This window comes from Eschrichtius robustus, chromosome 4 (assembly GCF_028021215.1).
Source record: "Eschrichtius robustus isolate mEscRob2 chromosome 4, mEscRob2.pri, whole genome shotgun sequence".
Classification (NCBI taxonomy): domain Eukaryota; kingdom Metazoa; phylum Chordata; class Mammalia; order Artiodactyla; family Eschrichtiidae; genus Eschrichtius; species Eschrichtius robustus.
Window position 1 is genome coordinate 2,165,431 of NC_090827.1, and position 18,907 is coordinate 2,184,337.

Here is an 18,907-nt window from a genome sequence, read left to right on the forward strand (position 1 = left end):
CAGCTGCTACTGTCTGTGCTCTAATGCAAAGCCTAATGGGCTGGGAGAACAAGACCTCCAGCCATGCCTGAGCCGTACTTTTCGTCTGGCAAATATGTTCTTCTGAACCAGCCAGCAATTATTGGAATGTACGGAGTCTTTAATTTTGGTTTAATGAATTTTTGTAAGAAAGACTTCAGTGAAACTTAGACCACATTTCAAAAGTCCAAGAAAAAATATAAAGGGCTCTCCTTCCCACACAGCCCTAGTGACATGAAACAGCGTCATGTGATGCTGTTGTCACCTTCTTCCCAGCTGCTACCTAATCAGTTTTGAAAGATAACTTCACCCTATGGATTCAGTTGTGCAAGTCTAAGGAGAAGTTCCGAAATAAACTCAATTCTCTGGGAATTATTCTAAGAAAAAAAAAAATTTTAAACTGGACTTAATTGTCAGGGATGTCTAAAAGTTTCTTTCTTCTGAGTAGAAAAAAGAAATTAGAATATTTGACAAAGAATCCTTATACCTGAGAACCATAAAACCAATACCACCATCCTCATCTCTACCACATCGCATAAATATATATCTCATTCATTTAGTGTGTCACATCCAAGAGATGCTTAGTATAAACCAAGAATAACCTTGTACAAATGGTGTAATCAAAATTTAGTTAGGAAATCATTCTTGTAGTTGAAATGATTTTCAAAAAATAAAGAAAGGATAAATTTAGACTGAATCTGCAATATAAGAAAAGATATCCATTTTATGCCATTTCTTCTCTTGGGGGGGTACCACCACCATTCTTCAAGAAAATAATTCTCATTTGTAGAAAATACCACAGGACATTTTGCTAAATGGAATCAAGTTGGGTGCAGTCTCAAAGAGCTGGGCCGGGGAAGGTCAAAGCCAGGGTAAGTCCTAGGGTGATTAGTCGGCATTCTATACCCTACTGTTGACAAGTCAGTGCAGAAATCCAAGATCTCCTGAATCATCCAGCCGTGTTTCTCTTATTCTATAAATTGTAGAATCAGAGATGATTTTGGGCTCTCATCACCCTCTCCTGCACTACATATACACCCACTGTACAGCTTCTACTTTATTCCTGTTTCTGGAGGGGACTTCAAGAGAGTTTTCTGGACTTTTCTCTTTATGATGCTCACCATATACAATTAGCTACTGAATCATCTCTCTCTTTTTTTTTAACCTTTTCTTCTTTATGTGTCTTGTAAATCCCACTTTCTTTCCATTTCTACCACCCAAGTACAAACTCATTCCTTCTTACCCCCGCTATTGAAATACTTAATTTCTCTCCAACTGGAATTTCTCTTCTACAGTGCTGCTTAGTCAGTGTTAAAGCATTATCTTCTTAAAATAATGTTTTGATCACTGGGCTGGGATATTCTTTATTTGCCCCTTTGCATTCATTTTTACTCATTCTACACTCTTCTCTGTGTCCAAAGAAGCCAACCTGCGCAGACAGTTTCAACCAGTAATCGCGTCCTCTGGGTTTTCTTTGAGTTTGCCCGTGAGAGTCACATATAGGAGGTCAGGAAGTAAGAGAACTGAGAGGTAAGTGCGCCTTTCAGCCTGGTCACCACGTGCTGGGCTATGGTCTGCTGGTAGATGCATTTCCCTAAGGAAAGGACACAACCTCTGTAGAATGCTGGTCTCAGTATCTTCAGCTCTCTTCAAATTCTGGCCACCAATTTCTCCTCCTGCTTCTCCAGGTCTGATGCTGCTAGCCCCAGGGTGGTTTTCCCTTAATCCTGTTCACACTTTTATAAATAGTCTCTTCACTCACCTCTCTTCAATTATCCCTTCAGTTGTATCCTACTAAGATTCTAACTGCTTTAATCATGCTGCTTCCCAAACAGGCCCTTCCAACTGTCTTCTTATGCCTTTAATCTAAATTCCACTTTTCCAGATCTGATCTTCAACCCCACTAATTTAGCCCTAATCTATCAGTCTTGGTTATTTTCTATTGTTGAGCTCCAGGAACACCAGTCTCTGGTCAGCCCACACCCCTCACTCTTTCCCTCACATGTCCCATGCATTCCCGTGTCCATTCTTTGATACAGAGGATGTAATATGGTTTTACCAACCAGCTGCTTGTCTCTGAGACCTGCTCTCACATCCCCTATGAAACTATTAACAGTTGTATTTCTTCTAGATGATGCTCTTCTCCACCCATAAAAAATTGGGCCAGGCTTACATACAAGATCCAGGTTGGGCAATCACAATCCTATTCTCAGGAAGTTGGATTTCTGAACAGAGTTATTGGGACTAGATTCTGTGGGTAGTGGAGTAACATTAATAGGATTGTGACAAAAGAAGGTCCATAATCACCTACCCTGGGCCCCATTCTTCTTGAGGTTTATTTGAAAACTTTTCCATGATTTCTATGAGCCGCTAGGATATCTTCTCTAATAAGTTATTTTATGATAGCTAAATTTGATTTCTTTAACTGAAAAACAAAGGGACCATCACTAATATACTAAGCATTCAACATTTCTCTTTCTTGGAATACCAGCAAGCCTCATATATTTAAAGCAATGGTCTCCAAAGTAGGTTGCAAGCCCCGGAGGGTGCATAAGATGACTAATTAGTGTGGAAAAAATATTGGAATATTTATTTCCTATCAAAATAATTTTAAATGATTTAAAAATCAGGCTATATTAATATTTAATATACAGAATAACCTTGGTGTCCTCACTAGCCTGCAGGCTAGTCTTCAAGGGTTAGGGATGTTGAGGGAAGAGTGGGAGTTTTATAAGGCGGAGTGGCTCACAGTGGTATTACCACTTTTCAGTTTACTTTTAGCAAAAGTAAAATTATAATAGCTTGTGTACCTTGTTAGGTCAGTTTAAATAACAGCTTGAATGCTGAAATTTTTACAGGACAATGACCTGAGAAGGGAAATGACGTGACTTGTTTTTGTACCATTCAGAGGTTCACGGTTTATGTCAAGGCAAAGTACTGAAAAGAGCTGTCAAGCTTAAAGATAAGTTAGCAGTTTCTTTTAAAGAGGTAAGTGTTCCAAATATACTGAATTTTTATTGATAACAAGTTGTTGTCAGTGGTGTACCAGCTAGCAGATTTTCTTTTAAATGCAACTTTTACTGTGCGCTTAAGATAAAAATGGTGTTTTAATAATATAAGAGAAAGTAACTTCAATTTGCAAGAAACTCCACGAATTTGGGTATTTGTTATAGTTTCTCTTGATATGAGATTTTATTGCAAAAATCTGTCATTTATATAAACTTTAATATTTTACATTAAAACATGAAAATAGAAATTCCTAATCAGGGAATTCCCTGGTGGCCCAGTGGTTAAGGCTCCGTGCTTTCAGTGCAGGGGCTGTGGGTTCAATCCCTGGCTGGGGAACTAAGATTCCACATGTGGTCATGTTAGGGGAACCACTGACTGAAACCGTCCGCCCTGGCCAGGCCCGATAGTAACCACTTGCATGAGTTATCTTACAACAGGAGGTCCTGGTAAGGAATGCAGAACTAACCAGCTACCGCCAAGTAGAATTCGGGAAAGGTGAAAAGGAGAGAGGAGACACCAGTCCACACGTCCTACCAACCTCCCAGAATACTCTTTGCTGGAATCCAGCTTGGCTGAGTGATGCGCGCGCCACCAGGAAGGACCCCGAGGCAGAATGATTGGCCAGAGACAACCCCAAAGCTAACCCCATCACTATACAACCCGAGACCGCGAGCCAAGTGGCAGAGCAGATCTCCTGGCTTCCCTTACCCTGCTGCTCTCCACCTGGGCGCCCCTTCCCAATAAAGTCTCTTGCTTTGTCAGCACATGTGTCTCCTCAGATAATTCATTTCTGAGTGTTAGACAAGAGCCCACTCTTGGCCCCTGGAAGGGGTCCCCCTTCCTGCAACAATTGGGGAGCTAAGATCCCACATGCCACATGGCACAGCCAAAAAAGAAAAGTCCCCAATCAGTTCCAAATTCTCCAAATGGAGAGTCTTAATGACCTTTGCACCATTTGCTTAAAATATAAAAACGCAGTGCCTTCTAAACAATTCAAGAACAATCTTTCAAGATCAGTTAGGATAGAAAATTTATAGCTAATCTCAACACCTTTCATAATTAAAATAGAAAAATACATCTCATAATCAACAAACATGGCCAATTTTGAACTTTGACAGCCAGATCTACATATCTTTCTCCACCAAGTCAGCCTTCCTTCAAAATGAAATATTAAAATACACTGAACTTAGAACCACAACTTCAAAATATTATTAAAAACAAAGGGTTAAACTTTATTTTTCAATATACTGAACCATTTTCAATAATATTTAGTAAGATCAAAGAAGTTTGGGTAAGACTAATACAAATAAATGTGATAATTTTAAATGTTAAATGTTATGTATTTTCACCTTATTCTTAACTTTTTCTCATTTATATAGACTATAAAACATATAGATATATTACTCTAGTAGTATAGGTATCTGATTTATTAATAAATTATATAACTATATGAGAGCTTATTTTATGGATATTATATATTATTTTAAAGACATATTTTAAAAATATATATAAAATATAAAGAATATATTTATATATGTTATGTAATAATGTAATAAATATGACTGTGTATTCATGATTTACATGTAATTATATTCTGCAAATAGTATTATATAAATATATTATGCATTTATACTTATCTATATTTGCAGGCATTCATTTTTATTTTAATTGTCAGGGAAACGGGATCCAAATATTTTGGAAATGTTAGCCTTAGTGATGGAGAGTTAAAGAAAAATGAGTAGTCCTGAATTTGTAGCTGTTGCGTCTATACTTGGAGTTTTACTTTGCTATTTTCTCTTTTTGTGCATATTTGAAATTTCCTAATGAAAACTTCTTAAAGCAAGATATTCCTGCTTTTATAGTTGTAATAAGTCAATCTTGTGAATGGAGACATAATTTCAAATAAGGGGAAAAACGTTTTGGGGTACTAGTAAAACAAAGATCCAAATCAAGTCTGTCCTCCACTAGGAAGACTTTCTGAACCTGAACTGCAAAGTTTTTCCCTTCACTGAATTCCTCTCAAAATTCATTGTGTAATTACTCTTAAGGTCCTTAATTTCACATTTATATATTTTCATATTTGTTACTTTTTATAAGCATATGTGTTGCCACCCCAATTATTTTGTCTGTTCTTTGGAGTCAATCCCTGTGTTTTACAGTAGTTTTCTCTTCTTTTTCCATTTTCACTTGGTGTAAATAGGTGTTGGATAAACCCAGCTCAACCTGCATAGCTGAACCTGGCTAAGAGGAGCTAGTCACCCAGCTGGCTGACCTCACGTTGCATTCAGTGTCACTGATCTCAAACTATGATACATTTCCTTGGTCCTTTCGTTCTCCTACTTTCCCTTACGACGATTTTGTAGTTTCATTTTCTTCCACTTCCAAAACCTTTTGGTTTATTCTTGCTCACAGCAGATGATCTTGCTTTCTATTTCCTGAAGCAAATAGAAAAAATCTTCAAAACAAGTTCTAATCGGTGCATCTACTCCCGTTCCTGAATCCCTGACCTTCTTTGCTCCGGCTGCTGGGAATCAACAGCCTAGGTCAACTCTTTACCTGAACTAGATCATCACTTGTCTCATCCGCTCAAAGAGTTAGGTCTCAGGATGATCCACTATCTCTCCCACATCATCAAAGTTTCCCTCTGTAGTTCACCTCCTCATTAACATATTTACCATGTCCGATTTCTCTCGCCTTAAAAAGTGAGTCCACTTTGCCCTCCAACTCCACCATTTTATTTCCTCAGGCTTCAAGGGGAGATTTCCCCAGATGTTTGTCTTTATTTGCTGAATCCATTCCCTTTGAACCCACTCAATCAGCGTTTTACTTCTACTTCCACTAGGAAACTGTTATCAACATAACCAATGACCTTTCGACTGCCAAATCCACCAGTGTTCAGTTCTCCAGACCTCATTTCCTTGATCTGTAAGAAACTCTGTCCTAGTTGATTACTCTATCCTTGTGAAACTTTCTGTACTTCCCAGGAGACACACTCTTCTGGTTTTCCTTCTTCCTCCTGGTCATTTTTCTTTTTCTCCTTTGTTATTGCCTATCTGGCTCTTAAACATTGGAGTTCCTTAGAATTCTCTCTACTGTTTTCTACATATTCGTAGTAACTTGATGATGTCATCTACTAAAGAGCATCCATATATGTAATATTACTACAGAATATTTAGGAAACAAGGAAAAGAGAAAGCAATTCATGTAATCCCACCAACCTAACAATCATTATTTATAATTTTTGCAGTATTTATTTTGTCTTTTTCAAAATAAAAAGTCATATTTTTAATATATATACATTAATTTATTTATTTTTGGCTGCATTGGGTCTTCATTGCTGCACGTGGGCTTTCTCTAGTTGCGGCGAGCAGGGGCTACTCTTCGTTGTAGTGCATGGGCTTCTCATTGTGGTGTCTTCTCTTGTTGTGGAGCATGGGCTTTAGGCACACAGGCTTCAGTAGTTGTGGCATGTGGGCTCAGTAGTTGTGGCTCATGGGCTCTAGAGCTCAGGCTCAGTAGTTGTGGTCCAGGGGCTTAGCTGCTCCGCGGCACGTGGGATCTTCTCAGACCAGGGCTCAAACCCATGTCCTCTGCATTGGCAGGTGGATTCTTAACTACGGCACCACAAGGGAACTCCCAAGTCATATGTTTTTATTGTAGAAATAGCATTCTTATTTTTTAAGGATTAGTATTTTTAAATGTTTTAATTAATTTAATTTTTTGTAGAAGTATAATTGATTTACAACATTGTGATAGTTTCAGGTGTATAGCAAAGTGATTCAATTTTATATATATACATATATATTCTTTTTCAGTTTCTTTTCTGTTATAGTTATTACAAAATATTGAATATAGTTCCCTGTGCTATACAGTAAGTCCTTGTTGTTTATTTTATACATAGTAGTGTGTATATGTTAATCCCAAACTCCTAATTTATTCCCCCCACCCCAGTTTCCCCTTTGATAACCATAAGTTTGTTTTCTATGTCTGTGAGTCTATTTTTGTTTTGCGAATAAGTTCATTTGTGTCATTTTTTTAGTTTCCACACATAAGTGATATCACATGGTATTTGTCTTTCTCTGTCTGACTTACTTCACTTAGCATGATAATCTCCAGGTCCATCTATGTTGCTGCAAATGGCATTATTTCACTCTTCTTTATGGCTGCGTAGTATTCCATTGTGTATATACCACATCTTTTTTATCCATTCATCTGTCAGTGGGCACTTAGGTTGCTTCCATGTCTTGGCTATTATGAATAGTGCTGCTATGAACATTGGGGTGTATAGTAAGTATAAAATCGAGAAAAAAATTAAGAAAATAAAGTCGTCTAAATACTGGGGGGAAAAGGAAAAGAAAAAGAAGCAGCAGCACCATATGCTCAAAATATCAAAGCTTGGATTCACTCCAGTATCTTTCCTCAGACGCCAATATCCAGCTGCCTACTCAGCTTCTCCACTTGGGTGTCAAGTCAGTGTCTTACATGTTACAGGTCTAAGATGGAGCTTCCACTATTTCCCCCAAACCTGCCCGTCTTCCCTCTTCCCCATCTTAGTGTGTGGCAACTCCGTTCTTCCACTTGATTAGACCACACAGCCTACTGTTAGTCTCTTTCTTCTGCATGCCATCCTTCAGTCTATTCTCCAAAGAGCAGCTAAAGTGATCCTATAGAAAGCTGTTAGATTACATGACATCCACGGCCCAAATAGCTCAGTGGTGTTCTCTTCTTTTTTAAAAAATTTTACAATGGGTTTTATTTGTAAAAGTCTGTCAGAAAATCAAAAACTTAAAAAGATTTTCTTTGTACCGCTCCCACTAAAACCAGATAAAACATTATTGAATGCTGGCCCCCTGAAAGTACCACCAAAATAACTCGTTAGTAAGGCAAAGTGGATATGATTGCTTCTTGCAATAAGGTAGAACATTGTATTCAGAGGATACAATTGAGATATATTGTGTCTCAGAAAGATGTGAGAAAACTGGGATATTTATGAGGCTTTTGTGTTTAAAGTAGGTCTTTGAATGTGGGCGTTTAATTAGAATGGCAAGGATCATGATGTAACAGTGTAGGATTGGTAAGCATAGCCAGATGAAAATTTAAGGGAGGAGTTTTATGGAGAGTCTTGGTGAACAAATAGCTTGATGTTGTCTGTTTGTGCAACATTTATTTTCCTGGGCAATTATTTTCTGGAAGAGCAGTCATGTTGATGAAAATAGTGGCAAGTGAAGGCAGCCTATACAAATATGCAGTCAAATAGTAAAGTTGAAAAAGAAAAGTAGACTGCAATCTGTTATAAGTACAGATGCTTTAATTCTCACGAGGTACACTCACCTCTCTACTGGCTACTCGTGCCTGCTCTCTGAGGTCAGAATATTACAGTCTTCCTATGAATACCTAGAAGAGATCAAATATGGTTGATTAATAAGATATTATCAGTCCAGCTTGGTCATTAAAAATATTCAAATCTCTAAATGTTAAAATTGACGGTGTTTATTGACTTAATTAGATCAACTATCACTACATTTATGTGCCAAACAGAAAAAATATATCATCAAAATAGTAATTTAATTGAACATCAATTGCTTTAGTATATATTCAGAGCACATGATCTGCTCACCACTTGCACTGTTTCCACCATGATCCAAGACACCATTGTTCAAGCAGGCAGGTAGCTAGATAGAAGCAGAGGAGGGAGGCATGGGTCAGGTGGTAGGAAACCATACATCTTGAGACAACAGGGGTCCTCGGGGCAGACAAAGAAAGGCAGCTAAAGGTGGGAATCTCCAGCATCCAAATGTAACCTTTTGCTCACGCCCTCATTACAATAAAATTAGCCTTGCAAACAAGAAGTACCCGTCAAGCACGGATGCCATGACACTTCCCATCAAGACCAAACAAGAGCAAACACCCCTCCTCCCCTTGGGAAGGTGGAGCTGGGATGAAAATCAGGAAATGCAACCTCAAACCCCTCCCTCCTCAATGAATATTCCACCCAATCATTTTCACACCCCATATAACCAGCTCGCCAAAGGAACACAGGGTAGCTGCTCACCTGAGCCCGCCCACTCTCCCTCCTGAGAGGGTACTATTGCTTAATAAATCCTCACTTTGATTTCTTGGCCTCCGTATCTCATCTCTGACTTCTTTCTGGGAGGAGACAAGAACCTACCCTCTGGTAACACCATTATCTCCTATCAGGATTATTGCAATGACCTCTGGCTCTCTGCTTGCTCCCTCCCTGGCCCACCCTTCAGTCTGTCCTCCACAGAGCAAACTGAAGTATCCTGTTGATAGTTGTCAGATTATGTCAACCTATGTTCAAATTCTCTCATGACTTTCCATCTTGCTTAAAGGGAGAGCCAAATTCTTCACCGTGGCCACCAAGGCTCTTCCCAGTCTGGTTCCCATGAGCTCTCTGACCTCATCTCCTACTGCTCTGCTGTCATCATCTCTGCTCCAGGTACCCAGCCTTGCTGCTCCTGGTCTAGGTCAGGCTTGCTCTTTCCTCTGCTTGGAATGGAATCCGTCTTGCACACACATATGCTTCCTTAGCCACTCTCTTTGTGTTGTTTTTCTCTGTAGCACTTAGCACCAACTAGTATGCTGTATATCTAAGTAATTCTCTGGCTTATTGACTGTATTCTTCCACTAAAATACAGGATCTATGAGGATAGAAATCATTCTATTTCTGAAGTGAAAACTATTTTTACAACTATTGAATGGCTTACAAGACCCAATCATCCAAAGAAGGGCACAATAAGCCTTGCATCTCCTATTACAAAAAACCATATAAATACTCCAGAAATGAATGAGTCATTCCTCTTCTGTGTTCTCGTTATCTTTTTTGTGTCCCCCTTATAACAGTCAGTGCTTTCATTACAGTAGCTGTGTTCCTATTTACCTTTCTTGTGCTAATAAGAGGTCTCTTATACGTTATGCTTTATTCACATTTGTGTGGCCAGATCCTACCATAGAACTTGATAGTCAATAAGTCAGGCACATGGATGTTTGATCCCTCTTTTGTGATTTTATTTATTTTTACCTTGCGGGGGAGAAAGTAACATTAAAAAGTAAATGTTAGAGATTCCCCACCACCATGAGGTATAGGAAAGCTGAATAAAGTAATGAGTAAATGGTGCTGTGCTGATTACACAGTCTGCTGGGTGAAAAGATCATTTTATTCTTTCTTCCCATGTGTTCCTGTGACTATTTCAGGTAATTCTCCCATCTCACTATTCCTCTCCCAATAGGCCTTTCTGCCTTCACTCCATTTCTCATATCAAAAATAAATAGAAAAGAGACATGCAGATAAGAATAAGAGGGAAAAACAGAACAGGGATGAAGTCAGGAAAAAGATAAAGGGAAGGAAGTGCAGGGCATAGGAGCAGGAAAACCTAGTCTGTGGGACATTTGCATGGGTGTCTGCATCACACAACTGTGTTGATGCAAAAAAATCAGAGTCAGAAGTGAACTCTGGAAGGTGATCACATTGAAACTGAGGCGCTGGAAAGAATTGAAGAGAGACATGTTGCCATAGAGAAGAGGGATACTACAGAGCAGAAGAAGTGACCTCACAACACCCTACATACCAAGCAAGAGGTGTAAATTTTTGTGTATCTTTCTCAAAGCTTGAGTGACTGAATGGTCTTGGTTTGAATAAGACTGCCACATTGGTTTTTGTTTGTTTGTTTCTGTGTACTAATTAGCTCTGTTTTGAATTTTCTGCTTTTCTAAGAGGTAAGCTAAAACTTTCTTTTCTGTTTGATTGCTATTTTGTTTGCAAAAAGGTTCAAGGGACATCAAAACTTGTTTTAAGAAAGAGCGTTTTATTCGTTAGCATTGTATATGCCTTATTTTGATCCATAAAGTTTTTTTCACATTAAACATTTAGCCAGTAACCTTGACATGAGACCAAATTCCAACTCAAATGTCAGCAGAAAGAAATGCCAGGTTTTATGAAAATTTTGCTTATGAATTTTAAATGTGAGAATAATGTTCTTTGGATTTTAAAAATAGCCCGTTCTCTGTTGTTTTATTATTACTCTAAACTTTAATATTTCAGACAAAGACTTTTCAGTTGTTTGAATTAGTTAAATTCAGACAGAGACCTTATGAATATTGATCATTAAGATTTTACCATTTGCCAAAACTGAAGTAATTTCTAGAACTACTTCTATGATTTTGAATAAAACATCTAGGTGCACTCTGTATTCTTTTATCATATGCTCTCTTTTGGAATTTTTTTTTTCAATATTGTTTTATTAAAAGTCAGAACTATGAATATGGTGCTATAAGGACTGAATATGAATTGGGAACTAAAATCTAGATTTAAAAAAATGTTATCTCAAATTTGTAGGAATAGATGAATAGAAAGAGGAGCCTTAATCACAAAATTCTTATAGAGGTGTGAAATAAAGTTGTGTGACCACAGTTACTTTAGAATTAGAATTTATTACAATTAATTAATTAGACTTTATCTCTTGATTTTGTTTTAAAAAATGACATTGCATAGTGTCCCTTTCCAAACCGGTTCCTTTGTCTCTGCTAAAATATGAAGAGTAAAGTATTATGTGAATTGCTATTGAGTATTTGAAATGAATAGCTTCTATTAGTTTCCATTAGCCATCAGGGAATTGTTTTTCAAATATATTAAAGACTTTTATTACAATGTTAGAGAAACCAAAAGAGCCAAAAAAAAACCTTTAAACAGAACTTGACTGTAGAAATGGCTAACTCTGAGTGTGTATAAGTGTTGGACGCTGTGCTAAGAATTTTACAGGCATTATCTTGTTTAAATATTATAATGACTATGAAATAAGTACCATAAGTAGAATAAATACTGAGATGCAGAAAGCTCCACGTACTCTCCCACAGCAAGCTGCTGATCTGGGATTTGAATTCGAGTTTGTCTGGCTCCAGCAGCTGTGCCCTGACCAGTGTGATATTATCTGTGCAAACACCTCTGCTCTCTTAGAGGACCCCCTGCTGTGAAGACTAGACTTACAGCCTCACTGGCTTCAGGCTTGGTCACAAGACAGACTGCAGCAAACGGGTGATAGAAACTGACATGCTTCCAAAAGGGAGATTTACAAGCCATCACATGGCCCCCCATGCTCAGTTACCCTTTCCCTCAGCCTAGCAGTGTCCCCGCATAGCGCTGTCCGTACAGCGTGGGTTTCAGGTGATGGTGACTCTGAGCAATGCCCCCAGACAGTGATGTACGTGCAACTAAGTGTTCACTGTTACATGCCATTGAGATCGCCAAGATTTTTTTTTTTTTAACATCTTCATTGGAGTATAACTGCTTTACAATGGTGTGTTAGTTTCTGCTTTATAACAAAGTAAATCAGTTATACATGTACATATATCCCCATATCTCTTCCCTCTTATGTCTCCCTCCCTCCCACCCTCCCTATCCCACCCTTCTAGCTGGTCACAAAGCACCGAGCTGATCTCCTTGTGCTATGTGACTGCTTCCCAATAGCTATCTATTTTACATTTGGTAGTGTATATATGTCCATGCCACTCTCTCACCCTGTCACATCTCACCCCTCCCCCTCCCCATATCCTCAAGTCGGTCTGTGTCTTTATTCCCGCCTTGCCGGGAGGTCCTTCATGAGCTTTTTTTTTTTTTTTTTAGATTCCGTATATATGTGTTAGCATACGGTATTTCTTTTTCTCTTTCTGACTTACTTCACTCTGTATGACAGACTCTAGGTCCATCCACCTCAGTACAAATAACTAAATCTCGTTTCTTTTTATGGCTGAGTAAGATTCCATTGTATATATGTGCCACATCTTCTTTATCCATTCATCTGTCAGTGGACACTTAGGTTGCTTCCATGACCTGGCTATTGTAAATAGTACTGCAGTGAACATTGTGGTACATGACTTTTTTGAATTATGGTTTTCTCAGGGCATATGCCCAGTAGTGGGATTGCTGGGTCATATGGTAGTTCTAGTTTTAGTTTTTTAAGGAAACCACATACTGTTCTCCATAGTGGCTGTATCAATTTACATTCCCACCAACAGTGCAAGAGGTTTCCCTTTTCTCCACACCCTCTCCAGCATTTGTTGTTTGTAGATTTTCTGATGATGCCCATTCTAACAGGAGTGAGGTGATACCTCATTGTAGTTTTGATTTGCATTTCCCTAATAATTAGTGATGTTGAGCATCTTTTCATGTGCTTCGTGGCCGTCTGTATGTCTTCTTTGGAGAAATGTCTATTTAGGTCTTCTGCCCATTTTTGGATTGGGGTGTTTGTTTCTTTGATATTGAGCTGAATGAGCTGTTTATATATTTTGGAGATTAATCCTTTGTCCGTTGATTCATTTGCAAATATTTTCTCCCATTCTGAGGGTTGTCTTTTCGTCTTGTTTATGGTTTCCTTTGCTGTGCAAAAGCTTTGAAGTTTCATTAGGTCCCACTTGTTTATTTTTGTTTTTATTTCCATTACTCTAGGAGGTGGATCAAAAAAGATCTTGCTGTGATTTATGTCAAAGAGTGTTCTTCCTATGTTTTCCTCTAAGAGTTTTATAGTGTCCAGTCTTATATTTAGGTCTCTAATCCATTTTGAGTTTATTTTTGTGTATGGTGTTAGGGAGTATTCTAATTTCATTCTTTTACATGTAGCTGTCCAGTTTTTCCAGCACCACTTATTGAAGAGACTGTCTTTTCCCCATTGTATATCTTTGCCTCCTTTGTCATAGATTAGTTGACCATAGGTGCGTGGGTTAATCTCTGGGCTTTCTATCTTGTTCCATTGATCTATGTTTCTGTTTTTGTGCCAGTACCATATTGTCTTGATTACTGTAGCTTTGTAGTAGAGTCTGAAGTCAGGGAGTCTGATTCCTCCAGCTCCATTTTTTTGCCTCAAGACTGCTTTGGCTATTCGGGGTCTTTTGTGTCTCCATACAAATTTTAAGATGATTTGTTCTAGCTCCATAAAAAATGCCATTGGTAATTTGATAGGGATTGCATTGAATCTGTAGATTGCTTTGGGTAGTATACTCATTTTCACAATGTTGATTCTTCCAATCCAAGAACATGGTATATCTCTCCATCTGTTGGTATCATCTTTAATTTCTTTCATCAGTGTCTTATAGTTTTCTGCATACAGGTCTTTTGTCTCCCTAGGTAGGTTTATTCCTAGGTATTTTATTCTTTTTGTTGCAATGGTAAATGTGAGTGTTTCCATAATTTCTCTTTCAGATTTTTCATCATTAGTGTATAGGAATGCAAGAGATTTCTGTGCATTAATTTTGTATCCTGCAACTTTACCATATTCATTAATTAGCTCTAGCAGTTTTCTGGTGGCAGTTTTAGGATTCTCTATGTATAGTATCATGTCATCTGCAAACAGTGACAGTTTTACTTCTTCTTTTCCAATTTGTATTCCTTTTATTTCTTTTTCTTCTCTGATTGCCGTGGCTAACACTTCCAGAACTATGTTGAATAATAGTGGTGAGAGTGGACATCCTTGTCTCGTTCCTGATCTTAGAGGAAATGCTTTCAGCTTTTCACCATTGAGAATGATGTTTGCTGTGGGTTTGTCATATATGGCCTTTATTATGTTGAGGTAGGTTCCCTCTATGCCCACTTTCTGGAGAGTTTTTATCAGAAATGGATGTTGAATTTTGTCAAAAGCTTTTTCTGCATCTATTGAGATGATCATATGGTTTTTATTCTTCAATTTGTTAATATGGTGTATCACATTGATTGATTCGCGTATATTGAAGAATCCTTGCATCCCTGGGATAAATCCCACTTGATCGTGGTGTATGATCCTTTTAATGTGTTGTTGGATTCTGTTTGCTAGTATTTTGTTGAGGATTTTTGCATCTATATTCATCAGTGATATTGGTCTGTAATTTTCTTTTTTTGTAGTGTCTTTGTCTGGTTTTGGTATCAGGGTGATGGTGGCCTCATAGAATGAGTTTGAGAGTGTTCCTTCCTCTGCAATGTTTTGGAAGAGTTTGAGAAGGATGGGTGTTAGCTCTTCTCTAAATGTTTGATAGAATTCACCTGTGAAGCCATCTGGTCCTGGACTTTTGTTTGTTGGAAGATTTTTAATCACAGTTTCAATTTCATTACTTGTGATTGGTCTGCTCATATTTTCTGTTTCTTCCTGGTTCAGTCTTGGAAGGTTATACCTTTCTAAGAATTTGTCCATTTCTTCCAGGTTGTCCATTTTATTGGCATAAAGTTGCTTGTAGTAGTCTCGTGGGATGCTTTGTATTTCTGCGGTGTCTGTTGTAACTTCTCCTTTTTCATTTCTGATTTTATTGATTTGAGTCCTCTCCCTCTTTTTCTTGATGAGTCTGGCTAATGGCTTATCAATTTTGTTTATCTTCTCAAAGAACTAACTTTTAGTTTTATTGATCTTTGCTATTGTTTTCTTTGTTTCAATTTCATTTATTTCTGCTCTGATCTTTATGATTTCTTTCCTTCTGCTAACTTTGGGTTTTGTTTGTTCTTCTTTCTCTAGTTTCTTTAGGTGTAAGGTTAGATTGTTTACTTGAGATTTTTCTTGTTTCTTTAGGTAGGCTTGTATAGCTATAAACTTCCCTCTTAGAACCGCTTTTGCTGCATCCCATAGGTTTTGGGTCATAGTGTTTTCATTGTAATTTGTCTCCAGGTATTTTTTTATTTCCTCTTTGATTTCTTCAGTGATCTCTTGGCTATTTAGTAACGTATTGTTTAGCCTCCATGTGTTTGTCTTTTTTACGTTTTTTTCCCTGTAATTCATTTCTAATCTCATAGCGTTGTGGTCAGAAAAGATGCTTGATATGATTTCAATTTTCTTAAATTTACTGAGGCTTGATTTGTGACCCAAGACGTGATCTATCCTGGAGAATGTTCCGTGCGCACTTGAGAAGAACGTGTAACCTGCTGTTTTTGGATGGAATGTCCTATATATATCAATTAAATCTATCTGGTCTATTGTGTCATTTAAAGCTTCTGTTTCCTTATTTATTTTCATTTTGGATGATCTGTCCATTGGTGTAAGTGAGGTGTTAAAGTCCCCCACTATTATTGTGTTACTGTCGATTTCCTCTTTTATAGCTGTTAGCAGTTGCCTTATGTATTGAGGTGCTCCTATGTTGGGTGCATATATATTTATAATTGTTATATCTTCTCCTTGGATTGATCCCTGGATCATTATGTAGTGTCCTTCCTTGTCTCTTGTAACATTCTTTATTTTAAAGTCTATTTTATCTGATATGAGTATAGCTACTCCAGCCTTCTTTTGATTTCCGTTTGCATGGAATATCTTTTTCCATCCCCTCACTTTCAGTCTCTATGTGTCCCTAGGTCTAAAGTGGGTCTCCTGTAGACAGCATATATATGGGTCTTGTTTTTGTATCCATTCAGCCAGTCTATGTCTTTTGGTTGGGGCATTTAATCCATTCACGTTTAAGGTAATTATCAATATGTATGTTCCTATGACCATTTTCTTAATTGTTTTGGGTTTGTTTTTGTAGGTCCTTTTCTTCTCTTGTGTTTCCCACTTAGAGAAGTTCCTTTAGCATTTGTTGTAGAGCTGGTTTGGTGGTGCTGAATTCTCTTAGCTTTTGCTTGTCTGTAAAGCTTTTGATTTCTCCATCAAATCTAAATGAGATCCTTGCCGGGTAGAGTAATCTTGGTTGTAGGTTCTTCCCTTTCATCACTTTAAGTATATCATGCCACTCCCTTCTGGCTTGCAGAGTTTCTGCTGAGAAATCAGCTGTTAACCTTATGGGAGTTCCCTTGTATGTTATTTGTGGTTTTTCCCTTGCTGCTTGCAATAATTTTTCTTTGTCTTTAATTTTTGCCACTTTGATTACTATGTGTCTCGGCGTGTTTCTCCTTGGGTTTATCCTGTATGGGACTCTCTGCGCTTCCTGGACTTGGGTGGCTATTTCCTTTCCCATGTTAGGGAAGTTTTCGACTATGACCTCTTCAAATATTTTCTCTGGTCCTTTCTCTCTCTCTTCTCCTTCTGGGACCCCTATAATGCGAATGTTGTTGCGTTTAATGTTGTCCCAGAGGTCTCTTAGGCTGTCTTCATTTCTTTTCATTCTTTTTTCTTTAGTCTGTTCCGCAGCAGTGAATTCCACCATTCTGTCTTCCAGGTCACTTATCCGTTCTTCTGCCTCAGTTATTCTGCTATTGATTCCTTCTAGTGTAGTTTTCATTTCAGTTATTGTATTGGTCATCTCTGTTTGTTTGTTCTTTAATTCTTCTAGGTCTTTGTTAATCATTTCTTGCATCTTCTCAATCTTTGCCTCCATTCTTATTCCGAGGTCCTGGATCATCTTCACTATCATTATTCTGAATTCTTTTTCTGGAAGGTTGCCTATCTCCACTTCATTTAGTTGTTTTTCTGGGGTTTTTTCTTGTTCCTTCATCTGGTACGTAGCCCTCTGCCTTTTCATCTTGTCTATCTTTCTGTAACTGTGGTTTTTGGTCCACAGGCTGCAGGATTGTAGTTTTTCTTGCTTCTGCTGTCTGCCCTCTGGTGGTTGAGGCTATCTAAGAGGCTTGATGGGAGGCTCTGGTGGTGGGTAGAGCTGACTGTTGCTGTGGTGGTCAGAGCTCAGTAAAACCTTAATCCACTTGACTGTTGATGGGTGGGGCTGGGTTCCCTCCCTGTTGGTTGTTTTGCCTGAGGCAACCCAACACTGGAGCCTACCCGTGCTCTTTGGTGGGGTTAATGGCAGACTCTGGGAGGGCTCACACCAAGGAGAACTTCCCAGAACCTCTGCTGCCAGTGTCCTTATCCCCACAGTGAAACAGAGCCACCACCCGCCTCTGCAGGAGACCCCCCAACACCAGCAGGTAGGTCTGGTTCAGTCTCCCCAAGGGTCACTGCTCCTTCCCCTGGGTCCCGATGCACACATTACTTTGTGTGTGTCCTCCAAGAGTGGGGTCTCTGTTTCCCCCAGTCCTGTCAAAGTCCTGCAATCAATTCCCACTAGGCTTCAAAGTCTGATTCTCTAGGAATTCCTCCTCCCATTGCCGGACCCCCAGGTTGGGAAGCCCGATGTGGGGCTCAGAACCTTCACTCCAGTGGGTGGATTTCTGTGGTATAAGTGTTCGCCAGTCTGTGAGTCACCCACCCAGCAGTTATGGGATTTGATTTTACTCTGATTGCGCCCCTCCTACAGTCTCACTGTGGCTTCTCCTCTGTCCTTGGACGTGGGGTATCCTCCTTGGTGAATTCCAGGGTCATCCTGTCAATGATTGTCCAGCAGCCAGTTGTGATTCTTAATTATTACTTTAATGGTTGCTTAATACCCTTTTTAAAAAAAATTTATTTATTTATTTATTTATTTATTTATTTATGGCTGTGTTGGGTCTTTGTTTCTGTGTGAGGGCTTTCTCTAGTTGCAGCAAGTGGGGGCCACTCTTCATCACAGTGCACGGGGCCTCTCACTACCGTGGCCTCTCTTGTTGCGGAGCACAGGCTCCAGACGCACAGGGTCAGTAATTGTGGCACATGGGCCTAGTCGCTCCGTGGCATGTGGGATCTTCCCAGACCAGGGCTCGAACTCGTGTCCCCTGCATTGGCAGGCAGATTCTCAACCACTGCGCCACCAAGGAAGCCCTCCCTCAATTTTTTAATATGGTTTATTGCATTGATTGATTTGCATGTACTGAAGAATCCTTGCATTCCTGGGATAAACCCCACTTGATCATGGTGTATGATCCTTTTAATGTGCTGTTGGATTCTGTTTGCTAGTATTTTGTTGAGGATTTTTGCATCTATGTTCATCAGTGATATTGGCCTGTAGTTTTCTTTTTTTGTGACATCTTTGTCTGGGTTTGGTATAAGGGTGATGGTGGCCTCGTAGGATGAGTTTGGGAGTGTTCCTCCCTCTGCTATATTTTGTAAGA